The 18,833-nt window shown below is 42.6% G+C and overlaps 1 pseudogene; it reads left to right on the forward strand.

Annotated features, from left to right (window-relative positions):
• Window positions 10,934-18,274, forward strand: LOC8059088 (annotated as a pseudogene).

An 18,833-nucleotide genomic window follows, 5' to 3' on the forward strand; every position in this document is an offset into this window, starting at 1 on the left:
TAAAGCTAAACTATGTAAAATCATGTGGCCAACATGCGGATTGTTTTACGAAGGGTTTAGGACCTAGTGAAGTTGAGTTAAGTTGTAGCAAGATGGGCATGTTAGATATCTTTATCCCATCTTGAGGGGGAGTGTTGGTGTAAATAAGGTATTGTAAAGGGACTAATATGTAAAAGCAAGAAGGAGTAATAGAGTTGCTCAGGGTCTTGAAACAACCAGACAGTGAGCTTTCCCCAAATCAAACATTGTCCCCTTTTAGCAGATCCTTTGTCTTTGCCCTTTGGAACCATCTAATCTCTTCTTCTCGGTGCATTTGTGCAATTCTTTCTTTTAGACTTGGGATTCTGCATTCCTATCAACTTCTCTAGCTAGCCGAAACAACTCTTCCTTCTATTTTTTGAAGTTCCATTAACATTCTTTGCCCATCCTCTCAAAAAGTGTCTCAAGCTTCTAATCATATTCTGCCATTTCATCGTAGGAGCACATCCATAATCTGCACTTTTCCAAATCTTGGTGACCTTCTAAAAAAATCCTCCCGAAGGAACCAGGTAAGCTCAAATTTAAATTCAGGTTGGCTGCCCACATGTACCTTCTCACCAGTGCTTAGAAGCAAGGTGGTGTGATATGAAATTTCCCTATTCAATGCATCAACATTGACAAGGGGAATTTTTTGCTCCCACTCCATGTTGGCAAGCACCCTGTCTAATTTTTCATATGTTGGTACATTTCTTGAGGTGGCCCAAGTGAATTTTCATCCTGATATTTTGACCTCTCTTAGATCCAAACCATCTACAATCACTTTAAATAAAAATGGTCATCGGTTGTCAAACTTATCATTATTTTTCTCACTTGGATTCCTAATGATGTTAAAATCTCCACTGGTCAACAAAGGTGGAGAGACTTTCCTGCATGCCTGAACCAACTTGACCAAAAATTTTCTTTAAACTCTAGTTGTGCAGCTCCATAAAACAGCCACCAAACACCAATGAAAATCACTGTTTCTATTTCTGAGATGGAACTTGGTAAAGAAGTCCCCCTCCTCTATACTACCTACTCCCTCCGTCCTATAATATAGTGTATTCTAGCATTCAAAATTTATCCTTAAATATAATGCATTTTGGAGGACAAAACCTAGTTTTGCATCAAATACTTTTAATTTATCAACCAATCTCCTTAATCATGTTGATGATAGCATCTGATTAGGAAATAAAACAGGATACATGCGTCTTTTATGCTCTCTTAAATTGTCTTAAAATTTCTAGAATACACTATATTATAGCATAGAGCGAGTACATCACACACATCCAGATTTACTTCTAAAAGCATTCGTCCTGACCTTCCATGAGGGCTAGTTAAGTGCCACACAAAATTCCTCCCTTCACAAAATCTATCGAGCTTCGCTTGTGAAAACTCCTTTTTACTAGTCTTCAGAACTGACAATGAAGTCTAGCTCCTGCTCTCTTGTTGTATTATACCAAAATTTAGATTTAGCCAAGTCACAAAGACCTCTGCTATTCCAGAACAGTCCTTGATGATGCACTGATTTTAATCTTAACTTTCAACTTTCTTGAAGCCCTTTTCCTTGACGACTTAACGAATTTGTACTATTTTAGAACCACAACTTAGGTGATGGCTATCATCATCAAAAACTTCCTCCATTAACTCCCACACAAAAGTCTAACGCTTTTCTCCCAAAATTCTTGGAATCAACTAACTCACTATCCGAAAACTCATCTTCCCCAGCCCCAAACTCAGAGCAAGGTAGGTCACTAGCAGATCCTGGAACTCTTATTTTTTGGCATGATTAGTTGATCCTATAGACCCTATATTCGGTTGCACAAATGCTAAATGACAGATGCAATATATTCCACCTTGGCACCATCTCGATCAGGTATGTCCAATATACAATTTAGCGTAAATATATCGTAATTTCCTTCTGGTCGGAAATGTTGGCTGTCATCAGAAATCAACCAAATCATCATCATATCTTTTTCTTATATAAAAGAAATATTTCTCCATGACTTTGCAAGAATATTTTCTCTGGGTACATAACTTTGCAAGAATATATGCTTTTTTGTTTTGCACTCCACCTTTCTTAATTTGGAAATTATAACTATACTGCAAATCTGTTGTCCATATACATTGTCAACTTGTATATTGTGCATGGTTATTATAAAAAAAACGTGAGAGCTTTTATCAAGCTGAAAGCTCTAAATTCACGCTTGACCAAGAGATATGGATGCCTAAACAATTAATTTGGCCTGCTCTTGAGTGACAGGAATTGATACATTTGCTTAATTGTTTTATTTTGTGAATAAACATCATTTAAGTTTGTCATTAATGTGGCCTGTAGCGTTAGCACGGTCAAAGCTTCTAAACTTTGAGAATATTTGATTACGTGAAGAAAATTGCAGCTACTGAATTCTTGAATTGGCTGTGTTCTGTAATTGAGTTGCTTGAATTCCAAAGCCTGAATACCAGGGTGGCTATAGATTGAAACACTAACACTTTTAGAAGGTAAGCATTTTTCTCTCGCAGGCTTTGCTATTTTGGGACGTGTTTCTTCTAAAATGGGATAATAGCTTTATGAGACGATATCAAATCAAACAATCTATTGCTTGATATCGAATCAAAAAACATATCGTAGTTTACTAAGTTGTTCTTTCCAGCAATAAACTAGAGCATCGTGTATGGTATGGCCACTAATAATGTGTGTTTTATCCTGTGCAGAGTACATGACATTGAAAAGATTTTCCTCTGATTTCACAGTATCTATTCGACTCCACAAAGGACATCAGTGTGCTGCAATGTGGGCATACCATTCATCTACTCCCTTCTTTTTTAAGTGTCACATATTGGTTTCTCCTAAGTCAAACGTGTGTATGTTTGACCATTGATTTCAATATATATATATATATAGTTTCATGTCATAAGATTTACATTTTTAGATTTATTACGAGAAATACTATCATAACATATAATTCATATATTGTCTAACTATAAGGTTTTTAAAAATAGTTGGTCGAAGATTGCATTAGGACAAACCAAATGTGACACTTAAAAAAATGGAGGAAGTACATGCTAAATGCATAAGGAAACTGAACCTTTTAGTGAAAAGGAAATATCCATTAGTGATCTTGTTATTAAGAGTCCAGAGTAATAACAGTAGCTTCCGATGCATCACGTTTGCACTGGGAAAATATTTTAATAGCTAGAAAACCAAAATATGAGACCTATTATTCCAGGCTATAGATACCACAATGGCAATGTCATTTGTTTGTAAATATATGTTTCTTTTGTCAGTTAATTTATTTTTTTTAGATGTTAACAATATACTAGTATTCTGAACATTCAGTTCAATTAAAAGAACTTACACTGTTGCTTCCCACTCCTAAACTCAAAGCCCGCATGTTTTCTACTGCGTTTGAGATGGGTAAAGAACATAAAGGAGCAGCCAAGAGGTTACCTTCGTTAAATTCCAAGTTCTCCATCCAGAACCCTGCACTAAACACTGAGGCCTTGTTTAGTTCGCGGAAAATTTTGGATTTGGTTAAGTACTTTCGTTTATATTTGGTAATTATTTTTTAATTATGGACTAACTATGTTTTAAAAGATTCATCTCACAAATTACAGACAAACTATGTAATTAGTTATTTTTTAAATTTATATTTAATAATCCATGTATGTACAACAAAAGTCGATGTGATGGAAAATCTTAAAAAATTTTACAAACTAAACCGGACCCCGAGGTTGCCCCCCAACTGAGTTACGGCTGGAGCATTCTCCATTTCCATCTCAGATTCCCCCTCCCCCTGAAACGGTTTGCCCATATCGTCAGCATGAGTTTCAGCAGTTAAACCCAATGGCCCCCTCCGCCTCTTCCATCACTATGGCAGGCAAGCACAAGCACCCCCACGGGGTCTGCTCTAGCGTTGGGCCGGGTCTTGCAGTCTCCAAGGCCTACTTTGGCAAGAGAAGAAAGTTTTCCCCGGAAGATTGCCCTGCGGGTGGAAATTTTTTTATCTTTCCATTCCCGCCTCTTCCCAGGGGTAGTTTTCCTGCACGGGGTAGTTTCCCTGCTACCATTTGGCAGCAGGATGTCTAGCACTGGAACTAAACTAAGCATACTATTCAGTTTTGTAGCTAATCTAAAGTAGGTTTTCATGACCAGAAATACATAGATTTTTTTGAACTTGTACTTTTGCCAAAGTACATACAATAAAATTGAAAACGATCTCTTAGAAAAACAAGAAAAAACACGATTTTTTTGAATAATATAAGGAAATCACCACAAATTGATGCCAACCACAATATTTTAATGCACATAATCCATGACAAAATCACAAGATCAAAATTACTTGACAGTCTAATACATAGAAAATTTAATTCAAGTGGCAAATTTAACCTAACTAATCCATTCGTCACTAAGTCATAGATCATCTCTATCTAGAAATATATCAAAAAAAATAAATTATGGTTTAATTCCTTTTCATAAGCTTCTCGCGCACTGCATCTGCATTTTTCTTCTCAAATCATACATTACCCAAAGCTCTGTAAGTAATCAAAGTTTCAAAAACTGAATTAGAAATACTCTTGAATTCATGTGCTGCTAATCATACTAAGACAAGAGGCTAACAAGATGTTCAATAAATTGAAGAGTGCGGAGGTTAAGCAAAGGATAAATAAATTGAACCGACCTGAACTAACAATATACAACACCCTTCTAAATAAACTGCATTCTATTTTCAGCAAAACCTTCTAAATAAACTGCAAATAATAAACTGCATCGAACATTGGCTTCTTAACAGCAGAAGGTACATCGGGGTTTACATGTTTTTATTACTGAAATAGGAGTAGTATCTTTTTAGGCATTTACAGAAACAACGCACTAGACAAAGATACAGAAACAGAAGTGGATACTCAAAAAATAGACAGATAGACAGATAGTAAATCTTCCCCAGGTTTCATATATGCTCTAAAATAAAAGTCAAGGGCTGTCATAAGCTAACAACCTATACCTATTGTGAGGAAACCTTAGATTTTTTCTGAGACTATCTCATGAAAAAACTTGCATTAATATTTTTAACTTATTACTAAAAAATACAACCATACAGATAGACTAGAAAGCATAAAAAACTGCTAGTAGAAAAGAGGAAGGAAGACAGACAGCGAACCTAGATGGTGATGTACACTAGGAGCACAAGAATAGAGGTGAACAGGAACAGGAAGGTAAAGCTGAAGTCGTAGCCTCTGTAGAAACTGTAAGCATATTGTAGAAACTGTAAGCACATGTACAATTAAACAGGCTCTGTAAACAACAGTAAGTGGCAGTTGCAAACATTATAGAAACTGTTCATAAAACAGAAAACCATGACATGAAAACATATCCTGAATTATAAGCAAGGTTTGTCATATAGACACTTTCTATTCTCTTTTTGTTGTCTTTTGCAACAGCTTTGCCGCCTGCCCAGTAGGATTTTGTCTTCCCCCATATAGACACAGTCGAAGTATCAGAAACATATCTTCCCTCCAGACAGAAGTGTTGACAAATATTTCTTATCCTTCACAATATCAAAGCCACAAACCACTCAAGAATGTGTTTATCTGCTACCAAAAATATTATTAACTCAAGCATGGGAATGATTCCTAGTTAATCCATGATTAAATCATGTGACAAAAAGAGATACATAGCTGCACAAAGACAACAAAAGCAATTACAAATTTGTGGAGGACTTATCCCACAGCGCACAATACTTAAATGCTCTTTTTCAGAAAACTCTGTATTTGTGTGTGTAGTATTTTCTACAAAGGTACAAATGAAAGAACATTTAATTTGTCTCTACTAAAAGTACCAATATTCAGTAGTAGTATTACAAGGGAGCATGCCGCTAGCATGCATTGCCTAGATAAGTATAGTTATATACTGGCCTCTATAGTGGGTGAACGCTAGCTTCACTTACCAACCTGTCAACTTAAGGTACTACCTTTATTTTTCTTAAAAAATACGGCATTAGTATGATATGACACACATCACTCTTGAATCCTAGCAATTTTGTACACTTGGAAAAGAATTTCTTTTTTCCTATTCACTCAAAAAAATAATTTTCTCATACAGTACCTTTTATCAAGATGGAAAATCCATACAAATACAAGAGTTGACATACTCAGTTCCACACTCTACAAATAAATCTGATTATTAAGTGAACTTTATTCATATGAAAAACATCACATTAGTTTGACTCTTCGGGAAGAAATGTTCTTATCATGTCTAAAAAAATTGGCGATGGGTGTACAATGTGAATAATTGAGATGTCCATGCAGAATGGCCTGAACCTGACATACTGAACAGTGAACACAAAGTTTCAGATTAGAACAAAATGCCTCTAGGAGGTGATTATTCTGCCTTTATTTTTCACGTTGCACCATCAGTAATTATTAGTCCTAACACCATTGGCAGTTTGTACTGTCAGATTCTACTGCCATGAAGGAAACAGACACAGGTTGCTCAAGAGGAAGTCAAACAAGACCAGACAATAAGCAAATGCATAAACGATATCTTATCCACTGAAAACATCTGAAAGTCCTCAGCCATCACCAGCAAGCACTCATTCATTATATAAACACACAAGAGGGCTCAGAATAACCCCTAGGCTTTTAACAAACCAAGTAGTATATATCGAACTGGAACACAGATCAGTTTAGAGGAGGATGGGGAAGAGTGTGTCATTGCAGCACCGGTAATCTCTCTAGTCATGGAAAATATAAGCATGGTTACAGAAAGCACAGATGCTATTTAAAAATTACTAAGAATCGAATATATCTTGCGGGAAACAGCCTGTGAACTCTTTTCAGAGAGCACCAATTCTACCATACAGAAAGCACAAATGCTATTTAAAATACTTTCACTTATATGATAGAACTCTATAAAGGCAAAAACATGTGAATCATCATTATCATCCAAGTTGGAAGCAGTTTATGCAGACCCCACCTTAGAGCAGAAATAAAACTACAGATGTGGAGCATGTAGCACGAGCTTTTTGTCTAGTGCATAAGCTTTTTGGACGTTACCCGAACATTCATTAGTTGTTGCGCAATGCTAGAAAAAAAACCATCACAACATGCCATCCTACTCTATTGCAGTGGTGTTCTGAATACAGATACCAGCTCACCAATGAACATCACAATAGGTACACATCCAAGTCACAGAAAGCTCGATCTAGGGAGGAACAAGCAGAAGGGAGGAAGGACTTATGGATCTTAGAACGAGGCAAGCGGCTAGGCGCCGGATCTAGAGGAACAGCCTGTGAAAAGAGAGGGTCAAGAAACTCAAAACCTTAGCGAGAGGCACTGTTGGCGTGAGAAGAGATGTTGGGCTCACTGTTGGCTTGACCAAAACAACGAGATGGCACAGGAGACGGGAAGCCGGGGCAGAGGAGACGGGATGCTGGGGCAGAGGGCGATAGGATGTCGGCGCGTCGTCGACTAGAAGCCGGGGCGACGTCGACGAGATGCCGGGGCGCTTCCCCGTCTCGATCTGGATGGAGCCCGACGGCGGAGCTGGAGAACCTGGGCGAGCGGCGTCGCGAGGGGAAGAAGAGGAGCCGTGCGGCTCGCAAGTGCACGGGGAAACCGTCCCGAGCCAATGAGTCGTGGATTTGTTCCCCAAGGAAAACATAGGGAAGCGGGCCGCCATCCTCAACTTCGTGGGCTGTCAAAGGGTGCACAATTTTGGCCTACGGGAGGCTGGCACGGGCCTGATAAGCCCATGGAAAAAGCCGGGATCCCTGCAGGATACTGGGCTGCCAAAGGAGCCCCAAAGGTTGTCGGGCCGGAGGGTGTGGCCGGGAAATCAAAGTGGGCTCACACGACATGGATGGAACCAAACAAACGGGGGCCGAGGTGGGCTTGGACAGCACATCAGATCGGACCCTGCAAAACGAAAACAAGGACGCCCACACCGACGGCCATGCAAGGCCGTGTCCGAATCTGACATGGCAGCCGGCCGCCGTGCACCAGGCCAATAAAACGGCAGCTGGCAGCCCGCCACGCCGTCCCATCAAAACCAAAGTCGGTTGAGCTTATCATCTAAATCTACTAGTCATTCAATAATATTTTATTTTACAATAAATCAGCAAATAGTACTGTCTGTTATAGCTTATCGGTCAAATAATCATGCTGCATCACTTTTACACACCGTCGCCCTCGTGCTCGTGCTCCCGGCGAAACGTGGATTTGGTACAACAGGTGGCAAGTACCCACCTTGATCAGATGGACAGGAGGAAGTGCGGGCGTGGAGATTGGGTAGTGGACATCTGGTGACATGGAAGTCGTGGGCATTGATTGTAGACTAAGGCCAGTCTCAATGCATGTTTCATGAGAGTGTCATGTATATTAAATAAGATGCCATATAAGCATAATTGTTGACTTGGCAGAGTCATTAAATGAAGGAGTTTCATCAGATGAGAGAGGAGTTTCATCCCCATGAAACTCTTGTGGCTCGGTTACCTAGTTTATAGTTTTGGTAACTGTGCCATGAAACTATGCATTGAGACTGGCCTAATAGTACAACATGGATGTGATGTTATTAATCCTAAATTTTAGCGAGGCACGGAAGGAAGGAGTGGTTGAATAATGGATCGACTAAATAGAAGATTGAATGAAGATAGTCGATCAGAATGTGTCGAGTCAAGGTGGACGCGAGGGAAGACGTGTCGGGTTCTATTACAAAGAAGAATTGAAGTCCGAGTTACCTTTTTTGAGTAGTCATGTAATAATAGGATACATGATTAGGTTTCCGAGCTATAAATATTAGAGACTCAATCCTTGTAAAAAAATATATACACAATCTAATACAAAACATTTTCGGCTCCGGCTACCAATCTTAGGAGTAGGAGTAAGAGTAGATCTAGCAAGTTTCTTTGAATAAGTATCAAATATTAAACAATTATTCAAATCTAAGTCAACTAATTTGTTAATCTTGGTTGTTACATGTTGTGCGTTCGAGATATTTATTTAATTATAATTAAGTTTGATAATTAAATCAAACTTAATTATGATATATAGATAGATCATGTTCGTGCTTTATGAACCCTGTATCGGCTAAATGGTTAAGCCTCAACGATAGCGCACGTATGGGTATTCAATTAGGTAGTTAAATGGACTTGAAATCTACATTGAAATTATTGAAGCCCACTGGCTTTTAGACCGGGTGAATATAACTTTGATGCATTTATGAAAAGTAAATTTCTAAGACCGCGGGCCTTCAGACCAATTTTAGTAAGTTATCGTCTATTTAATGAATAAAAGAATAAGCATGCATAGACTATCTTTCTCATACAAATACTATATCGACTAAATAATCAATCCAATTACTTTTATTCACAACCCGATTGCTTAACTCATATTGAATTATTAGATAATAAACGTCATATATCATCATTAAACTATCATTAAGAATTGACTTTTTAGTTAATTTCCTTCAATTAACGGGTACTTTGAGCTATACATTCTACAACTGTCTGGCAGCAACCGGTAGGTTCCATAATTTGACGTTTATTTTTTTTCTTTCTTGTTAATTTCAGGTCAAATTAACTGGCACACCATGGATTTAAATCACCAAATTCAGCTCGCATGTTGAAGCTTAGGAGGTCCAGCATTCTAGCTTCTACACACCCTCTGAGAGCCGTCAAGTGTGTTGCACAAGAAACAATTTTTTGCACCAACAGACATGGATGAGAGAGGGGACAATTGCTTGTATGGAGTAGGTTGGCCGGCAAGGAGGGAGGTATGAAAGTAAATGCGGGGCAAGGGCTTGCGACATACGGAAGGCCCGATCAAGGTGGCTACTTCCTCCATACCTGAAATTTTTTACGTTTAGGACATAATTATAGTAATCAAGGAGTGATTAATTAGAGAGTATTTTTTTTCCTTTGCTCTTACTAAATAGGTCTACGGGTGCATTATTTTCAAGAAAGCTTCGTAGTTCAGATGGATAGTGTGTGGCGATGTTAACTAGAAGTCTTCAATTCAAAGCCTTATTATAGGCAACCTTTTTTATCCGGCCCTTTGATTTTTGCATGAGGTGGCGCTTTGATTTCTGCATGGGGCTCTAGGCGACTGCGGTTAATATGGGAGGTAATTCCGGCGCTTCGATTGCTGCGATTAATATGGAGGGATAAACATGTCTAGATTATCTTCTGCTACAGTAAAACGTCATGCTTTGTAGAAATGGAGTGAGAGCCCAGAACGTCTTGAATATGGAGAGAGTACTTGCCACCGGTTGTACCAAATCCACGTTCTACGACATACTCCCTCCATACTCATATTAGTTGACGTTTAAGACAGAATTGTGCTTACCAAGGAGCAATTATTTAGGAGTTATCTTTCCATCCTTACCCTTATTAAATAGAGGTGTGGATGCACTTTATACAAGAAAGTTTTCAGCTTAGATGGTTAATGTATCGAGGCGTGGCTCCAGCGATCTGTGTTCGATTCCTGGCAGCCACTTATTTTTGGTGGGGATTTGGTTTTGTGGCTGTGGTTAATTGCATGTCGAGCGAATTGCATCGAGCGAAGCGAGCAGCAACGATAACCTTTGCGAAATCAGAAGAATCACCCAAAACGACATGTAATACTAGGGATGAAAACGGATCGGATACGGACGGATATCACCGATATCATATTTATTTTTATATTTCTGGTCGGATTCGGATTCGAATACGGATAATATCAATCATGTCGGATAAGATAAGATTAGATGTCGACATTATAAATATACGATTTAAGTATTCGGATACGGATACAGCATCGGATGTTGAATATTCGGTCTCGGATACGGAAAGATTCAAACCCCTCTAAACGAATTCGGTCTCGAATACGGTCGGAAAATATCCGTACCGTTTTCATCCCTATCTAATAGGGATTACATGGGCTCATGAAGGTCAGGTCCGACGACGGTGAGGCCCAGGTGGGCCAAGCGAATGGCAGCGCGGTGTTCCACTTTGTCAACGGACTCGACGGCGACCAGGCCATGGGTGATGTGTACATCACGGACAGCAACGCCACGTACCCGCGCAGGTTCAACACCGAGACCATGGTGAATGCAGATTTTACAAAATTTTTCAGATTCCCCATCACATCGAATCTTTAGACACATGCATGAAGTACTAAATATAGACAAAAATAAAAACTAATTGTACAGTTTAGTCAAAATTGACGAGACAAGTCTTTTGAGCCTAGTTAGTCCATGATTGGACAATATTTGTCAAATAAAAACGAAAAAACTACAGTGTCTATTTTACAAAATATTTTGAAACTAAACAAGACCCAAGGCCCAAGTACAATGCGGACAAAACAGATCACCGTGCTCAAGGCCGACCTGCCATACCCCAACGACGTGGCGGTCAGCAGCGACAGGATGCATGTGGTGGTGGCGCACATGGTGCCATGCCAGGCGTTCAGGTATTGGCTCAAGGGGCCCAAGACCGGCCAGTACGAGGTCCTCGTGGACATGCCTGGGTACCCAGCCGGACAATGGCCTGGTTTAGTTGGCAAAAATTTCCAAAATTTTCCGTCACATCGAATCTTTAGTCGTATGCATGGAGCATTAAATATAAACAAAAATAAAAACTAATTACACAGTTTAACTGTAATTTGTGAGATGAATCTTTTGAGCCTAATTACTCTATGATTGGACAATGTTTGTCAAATAAAAACGAAAGTACTACAGTAGCCAAAACCTAAAAATTTTGCGAACTAAACAAGGCCAATGTGAGGCGGAGAGACGGGGGTGGTGTTTCAAATGGATACCCACAATTCTTCTCTAGTGTAATTTAATAAACTAAATAAAAAATGAGGGAAGAAATTATCAATTTAGTTCATTAAGTTGAACTAGAGAAGAAAAGTCCCCATCCTTAGTGAGGCATGACACGGGTAGCTACTAGGTAGCGCTGAACCAGGAGAAGGCGCGGCTCGACGCGGTAGTAGCCCCTCCAGTGAAGCATCTAGTTGGTGTCCGACCGGCTCAATGTAGATGGTGAGCGGTGGAGGAGTTGATGGCGGCTAAGGGTTTGACTCTGAGCAACATTGCTGAGAAAGACGGACAACCGTGGCTAGGATGGGTATCATTAGACTACGTGGGTCTAGTGTGGGTCTAGTTTAGATTACTACAAAATTGGATCTCTCCTATCTACCGTAACAGACCTTCTAGTGTTCACATTATACAACCCGTTTGCTGGTTTGAAAAGTTATGGCTGAAAGTATTGTTCACTTATTTGTTATGAGAGAAAAATATTTTTGGCTAGCAGAAAAATATGACTTATTTATTGTATATTTATGCAAGAGGATGGACTAGTGTATTTATGGTTCTAATGACATTACATTTATTTTATTTACTATTAGATGTACAAGGTCGTTTATAATTTTAGAGTTGATTACAAGTGGGAATTTCATGTGTTATCTAGGTTTGTCTGTGTTTGTGTCATGCCTAATTTTTTTTGAAACTTCAGCAAGCTTTATTTTGAATAATCAAAATGGATACATCGTTTACAAGCAGCTATAAGATAGATACATGGGGATCATCTACCCAAATCTGAGAGCTTTTTTCTGGTAAAGCTTGTCTACACTACTACATAAAACTTTTTGCGAGGCAGGCAAAAAGGGTTTACAGAGGTGGGCAACCCATACACCTCGAATATAAGTTCATGGTAAATCACTGATTTACCGAGGCAAATTAGTTGCCCGCCCCGGTTAATGAAAAAAAAGAAAAAAGCCGAATCTAGACTGGACATGGATCTGGGCCTCAAGGCACCACCGCTGCCCCTGCGCACCGCTGCCGCCGCCACACGAGCCCTCCCCACCAAATGTGGCTCCTCCTCGCTAGATCCGCTGTCTTCCTGTAACACCCGATTTTAAGAACAAAATCAGATATGCACCATATGTGAGTTTTAGAAGACAAACCTCACATATAGCTACAAAATAAGGGGTAATAATCAAAAACAACCTTAGGCAGCAAACCACGGAAGATAACTACAAACTTTGGGTATTAACTTCACTCTACAGGATCCAACTGACTGGTTGATCACAAGCCCAATACTTCTCCTGAGGTGTGGGAGAGATAGCAAGAGTGAGTGCAAGATGAACTCCACAAGTATAGCAACTAGATAGTATAGATCCCACGGTCTCATGAACAATGTGACATAAATAATATAGAGCATTAAACAATAAACAATGAGTATCTTAACACAACAAGATTCGTCACCCTTAATATAAGAATCCCCAAGGCTGCTCGTGACCGTGAGCACGGCTAGTATACCAGTTTTTAACACTCTGCAGAGGTTGTACATCTTTACTCATGAGTCATGATTTACCATTTTGCCCGAGGTGATCAGCCTCTTAACCCACTACCAAGGAAGGCCGGCAGGGATCACTATGAAGTCTTTCAAAGGTTCATCTAACAAGTTAGGGCCGCTTGGTTTCGGTAGTCAGTCCATGTGATTCTATTGATTCCTCTGTGGACAAGAGTTTACATAGTGTCCTTCCTGTCGGCAGTGATAACACTTTTTCTTAGCTGGATCCTTCGTGATATCATTTTCCACTGAGGTGTTGCTCGGTGTGTTATCAGCTCGCTGACTCTGAAGGTTTGTCTCTGACTTGCTAGCTTTCTTCCTAACTTGGTTGATCCTTCGAGGTTGAAACTCTTTATAAGTGATGGTCCATCCATCTATGCATACCTCATGAGCAGTGGGGTTAGCTCGAGAAGTTTCTTCATCTCAAGGTTTGGATTTTCATAGCCAGAGTTCAAAACTAAATGTGACAACTTAGGATTTGATTGTTGTTCACTTCCCAATGCTGGCTCTAGTGATTTTGCCTTCCTCTTCTTATCATCATTAGTCACACAATTTGGTTTTATCTTAACTTCCTTTTTAGATGACCTATTTCGAAGACAAGGGAGACCATAATGCCTGCAACAATGGCATTGATCCTGATATCCCGATGTATTACTACCAACACCTCCATGGGTTCTCATATTTTTCCAAGCTTGTGCTACTTGTCTCTTCACTGGTCTTGAGATGCACTGCTGAGAGTTCCCATTCTGAGTCATTCCTTCCACTACTTGCTTTTGTATGGCTAGAAGCTTCTCCTTGTCAAATGCTTTTATGGGTGGCATAGCTAGGTCCTTTTGTCCATTCATGCCAAAGGTCTCCTTATTATGAGCCATCTAAATAGACAAGGAGGTTGGATTTAGAATAGAGATAAAGTTTTATAACAGAATAGGGCAGAGGTAAGCATAAATTTTAGCAGTTATCAAGGTTAAGGTGAAAGCAAGAAGTAAGCAGAGATAGAACCATGCTAAAACGTCCGGTTCTAACTAGGCTTACGTCCTACAGTCAGCATTGCTTTGATACCACTTTGTAACACCCGATTTTAAGAAACAAAATCATATATGCACCATATGTGAGTTTTAAAAGACAAACCTCACATATAGCTACAAATAAGGGCTAATATCAAAGGACAACGCATAAATTATATAACGTACATAATAAATCAGAAACAACCTTAGGCAGCAAACCACAGAAGATAACTCCAAACTTCAGGTATTAACTTCACTCTACAGGATCCAACTGACTGGTTGATCACAAGCCCAATACTTCTCCTGAGGTGTGGGGGAGATAGCAAGAGTGAGTCCAAGACGAACTCCACAAGTATGGCAACTAGATAGTATAGATCTCACGGTCTCATGATCAATGTGACATAAATAATATAGAGCATTAAACAATAAACAATGAGTATCTTAACACAACAAGATTCATCACCCTTAATGTAAGAATCCCCAAGGCCGCTCGTGACCGTGAGCATGGCTAGTATACTAGTTTTAACACTCTGCAGAGATTGTACATTGTCGACGAAAGCTGGTCGGCAGTCTACCTTGGGGTATACCCACGGTAGTAGTTTATCGGTAGACGGTGCGCAAACTACGAACTCGATGGTGACGCAAGACACGAACAAGCTTTTTATCCAGGTTCGGCCGCTGAGTTGGCGTAATACCTACGTCCTGCGTCTGATTGTATTGATTTGTGTTGAGAGAATACGATGTCCTAGGGGGGTCCCTTGCCTCTCCTTATATAGTCCGGAGGGCAGGGTTACAGATCTGGAAACTAATCCTAGTCGGTTACAATTACCATAGATAGTTCGATATCAATTCCAACTAGAATCCTGTTTGATCTCCACGTCTTGTTTCCTTGCGCGAAACTCCGAGCTGTCGGATCAAACCTTGAGCTTGTCTCGTAATGGGCCAAGCCTCCTGGCCCAAGTCTAGCCGTAAGGGTATAGGGGTTTATACCCCCACAGCTAGTCCCCGAGCACCATGTATTGTGAAGTAACACGCCGTCTTGAGCTTCTTTGACCAATGAAGCTTAATATCTTCAACCATTATGAAAATTGCCCAAATAGTTGCGACAACAGTTTGAACAAATCTAAAGGCGTCCGATTAACTTCATCATCAAAGAAGCCAACTGTTCGAAGAATGCATGGTGCTCTCGAGAAAAAATATTCCTTTTTTTGGTGAAGTGTGCCCACTTTACTTTTTTCAAAAGTACAGTCCATCAACCAGACAAGCAAATTCACCGCAAGGTGAAGTGTGCCCACTTAGTCCCCGAGCCTGGTAGCAGGTGACGTAGTCACGTGGTGCCAGGGTCCAAAGAAAAATCTCCAAAGCTGCTTTTATGTGGGATGCATCGCTAGATGCATCGTACCGATGTAGTCCCCGAGCTTGCTGGAAGGCGAAGTATGAACCTTGTAGCAAGGTCTTAAAAAGGAAAACTGAAATTATCCAGTCCCCAAGCGTCCCATGCTCATTTACCATGGAGTTTGCGGTTCGACACTCTGGTCAACCAGTCCCCGGGTGTACAATGGTCGGCGAACTCTTTAGCTTGCTGATTTCCAAATCAATAAACTAAGCGATCAGTCCCTGAGTAGTAAGCGCTCCGTGGTCGGAGCAGTCTCAAGAAGTCTGACGACCAGTCCCCGAGCATTGAGTGCTCGATGGTCGGTGCGGTCTTTGAAGTTCGGAGTTAATAGACTGGTCGACCAGTCCCCGAGCATCTAGTGCTCGATGGTCGGTGCAGTCGTTGAAGTTCCGAGTTAATAGACTGGTCGACCAGTCCCCGAGCATCAAGCGCTCGGTGGTCGGTGAAGTCGTTGAAGTTCCGAGTTAATAGACTGGTCGACCAGTCCCCGAGCATCAAGCGCTCGGTGGTCGGTGCAGTCCCCAGATTGTTGACTCTCTGCCATATTTATCTGCTTGTTTTGAAAAATTTTGCCAGAAAAAGTTGACGTGACGAGACCTCCTGACGGGATGTCAGATGGATGCATGAAAAGTTGCGCTTGGCAACTGTATGGCCGCCCTTTGCGCGGTTTGAGAAAAGGAAACCATCAATTTGTATGAAAACTCCGCCGCATTAATTGTCGATAATCATTGAAAACCGAAAACGCCGCATCCGCCGTATGGCCCGCCCACTTCTCGAGGATGCGGGAAGTGGGAGGGGTGAAGTTGTGGGTTATAAGAGCTCGACAGTTCCCCTTGTACTGCTTACCCTGCCATTGCCTTCAAGCCTTCCACTCTTGCCTCCTTCGATCATCTACACCTTCCAAACTCGAATCCACCTCCACGCCTCCAATGGCGAAGAGCGATTCAAAGAAGAGGGCCGAGCTGATGGCCAAAGAATGGAAGAAATCCCGCAGCACCGCCAAGTCCCTCGGTGACCTCGTCGATATGGGGCTACTGCACAGCCCGGAGCTCGGCGGCTGGAGGGCACCGGAGGGGGAGAGCTACCCCGACCCCCGCGCCGGTGAGATCGTCGTGTTCGAGGATTTCGTTAAGAGGGGTTTTGGGGTGCCTGTTCACCCTTTTCTTCAGGGTCTTCTTTTGTATTATGAGATCGGGATTTGCAATCTGCACCCGAACTCAATCCTTCTTATTTTAACTTTTATCCATTTGTGCGAGGCCTATGTAGGCATAGAACCGCACTTCGATCTCTTTCGCTACCTTTTTTGTTTGAGAAAGAAGGGAGCAGTTGGAGGCTCTAAGGTTGCAGGTGGAGTATACCTCAACCTTCGCGACGGGATGAAGAACCACTATCTGCACTGCCCCTGGAACACTTCCCTGACTGAATGGTATAGGAAGTGGTTCTACATCAGGGAGGAACCGGGCAGCTCCACGTTCTGCGATGTGGGATACATCCCCAAGAAGAGGGTGAGCTGGACCGATCGCCCAGAGTATGACGGTCAAGTGGTAGACCTGATGCAGCTGATCGACTGGTCGCGTCTGGACGGGCTAGGCGTGGTCGGCAACTTCGTGTGCCGTCGAGTGATGCCCTGCCAGAAGAGGGTGCACTCGGCGTACGAGTATGCCGGAAGCGTGGACCCGACCAGGATGCGACCTGAGATCTTGGAGAAGGCGGAGGTACAGCAGCTGTTGAACGAGCTATTCAACTTCGCGGACGGAGGCTTCATCCGTGGCAATGATCGGGTGCAAGCCTTCAAGTTGGGGCGACCAGCGCCTAAGGTATGTTATTGATTACTTCGCTTTAGCATCCGTATGTTGTCTGCAGCTGACTTATCTTTGTTACTTTTGCAGATCGGAGATGTCGACCGGTGCACAGTGTATGTATCACTGGCACCTGGAATGGAGAATCCTGCGGGAGAAGATCCGCCAGAGGAAGACGCTGCTCGGTGTACTCGTTACACCAGCAGTGAGGAAGACCAGGCCCGCCCCGTCCCGACCACCGAGGATAGAGTGGTGGGGAAAAGGCCAATGGCGGCGGATCCGTCGCCGGCGCCGACGCTGCCAGCAGAGAGCAGCCGAGCGCCAAAGCGTCGTCGGTTCGTTCGGATTACCGACGACGAGGAGGAGGAAGAGGCCGCACCATCGTTGGTCCGGAGGCCTCATAGCCGTCCGGACAGCGTGCCGACCACTACTGATCGGGTGGCCGGCGACCCTCCTGCGCCTCGCGTTGCGGAGACGGGGGCACAGGTGCCGACCGGCCGGGCAAGGAGGAGGTTCACCGCGACCCACCATCGCTCGGGCCTGTAAGTGTTCGACTTACGTATTTTGGTGATTTTTTTAACTGTTGTTGAAAATATCCCTATGTTATGTAGCGCGGCGTCGAACGTCAACCCCGACCAGGCCGCGGAACAGGGGACGGCCGCTCCTGTTGCCGCCGCTGAAGACGCCGCGCCACAGGTCACAACAACCTGCAGCGGCGGCGGGCGTTGAAGACCAATCTGCCCCGGCGAGTGCTGCGACGAGCACCCAGCCGAGGGGTGAGGAGGCAGAAAGGGTCCCTCCCCCGAGTACTATTGTAGAGGAGGAGAGCAGAGTCCCAACTCCTCCAGCCGAAGAAGGGAGGGTGCAGACGCCGCCCCGAGCAGGGGCTTCTTCGCCAGTGGGCTCCTCTGGCCTAGGCCAGGCACCAGTGATGCCCTCAACCGCAGCTGGAGGTAGTGCGGCAAACGAGGAGCCCCACGAGGCCTCTGACGACGACGTGAAGGAGGTCCAGTGTCGTCCCCGTGATGGCCGCCAGCACGTCTACGTGTGGCGCCAACGCAGGGACCACTTTATTAGCCACGAGGAGCTCGCGGGGACGGAGGAGGCCGCGAGGGTGGAGCGCGCGGCTAAGCGCCTCGTGGAGGAGGTTAAGGTAGGTGGTCCTGTGTCCTGCTGGGATAACTTTTGTGCAGTGTTCCTGTGTTCGACATGTCTTCTTTCTTGCAGGGCGCGATGAAAATGGCGAAGTACCGAAAACGGTGCTTCCACCAGATTGAGGGAATTGTGG

This window comes from Sorghum bicolor, chromosome 4 (assembly GCF_000003195.3).
Source record: "Sorghum bicolor cultivar BTx623 chromosome 4, Sorghum_bicolor_NCBIv3, whole genome shotgun sequence".
Lineage (NCBI taxonomy): Eukaryota > Viridiplantae > Streptophyta > Magnoliopsida > Poales > Poaceae > Sorghum > Sorghum bicolor.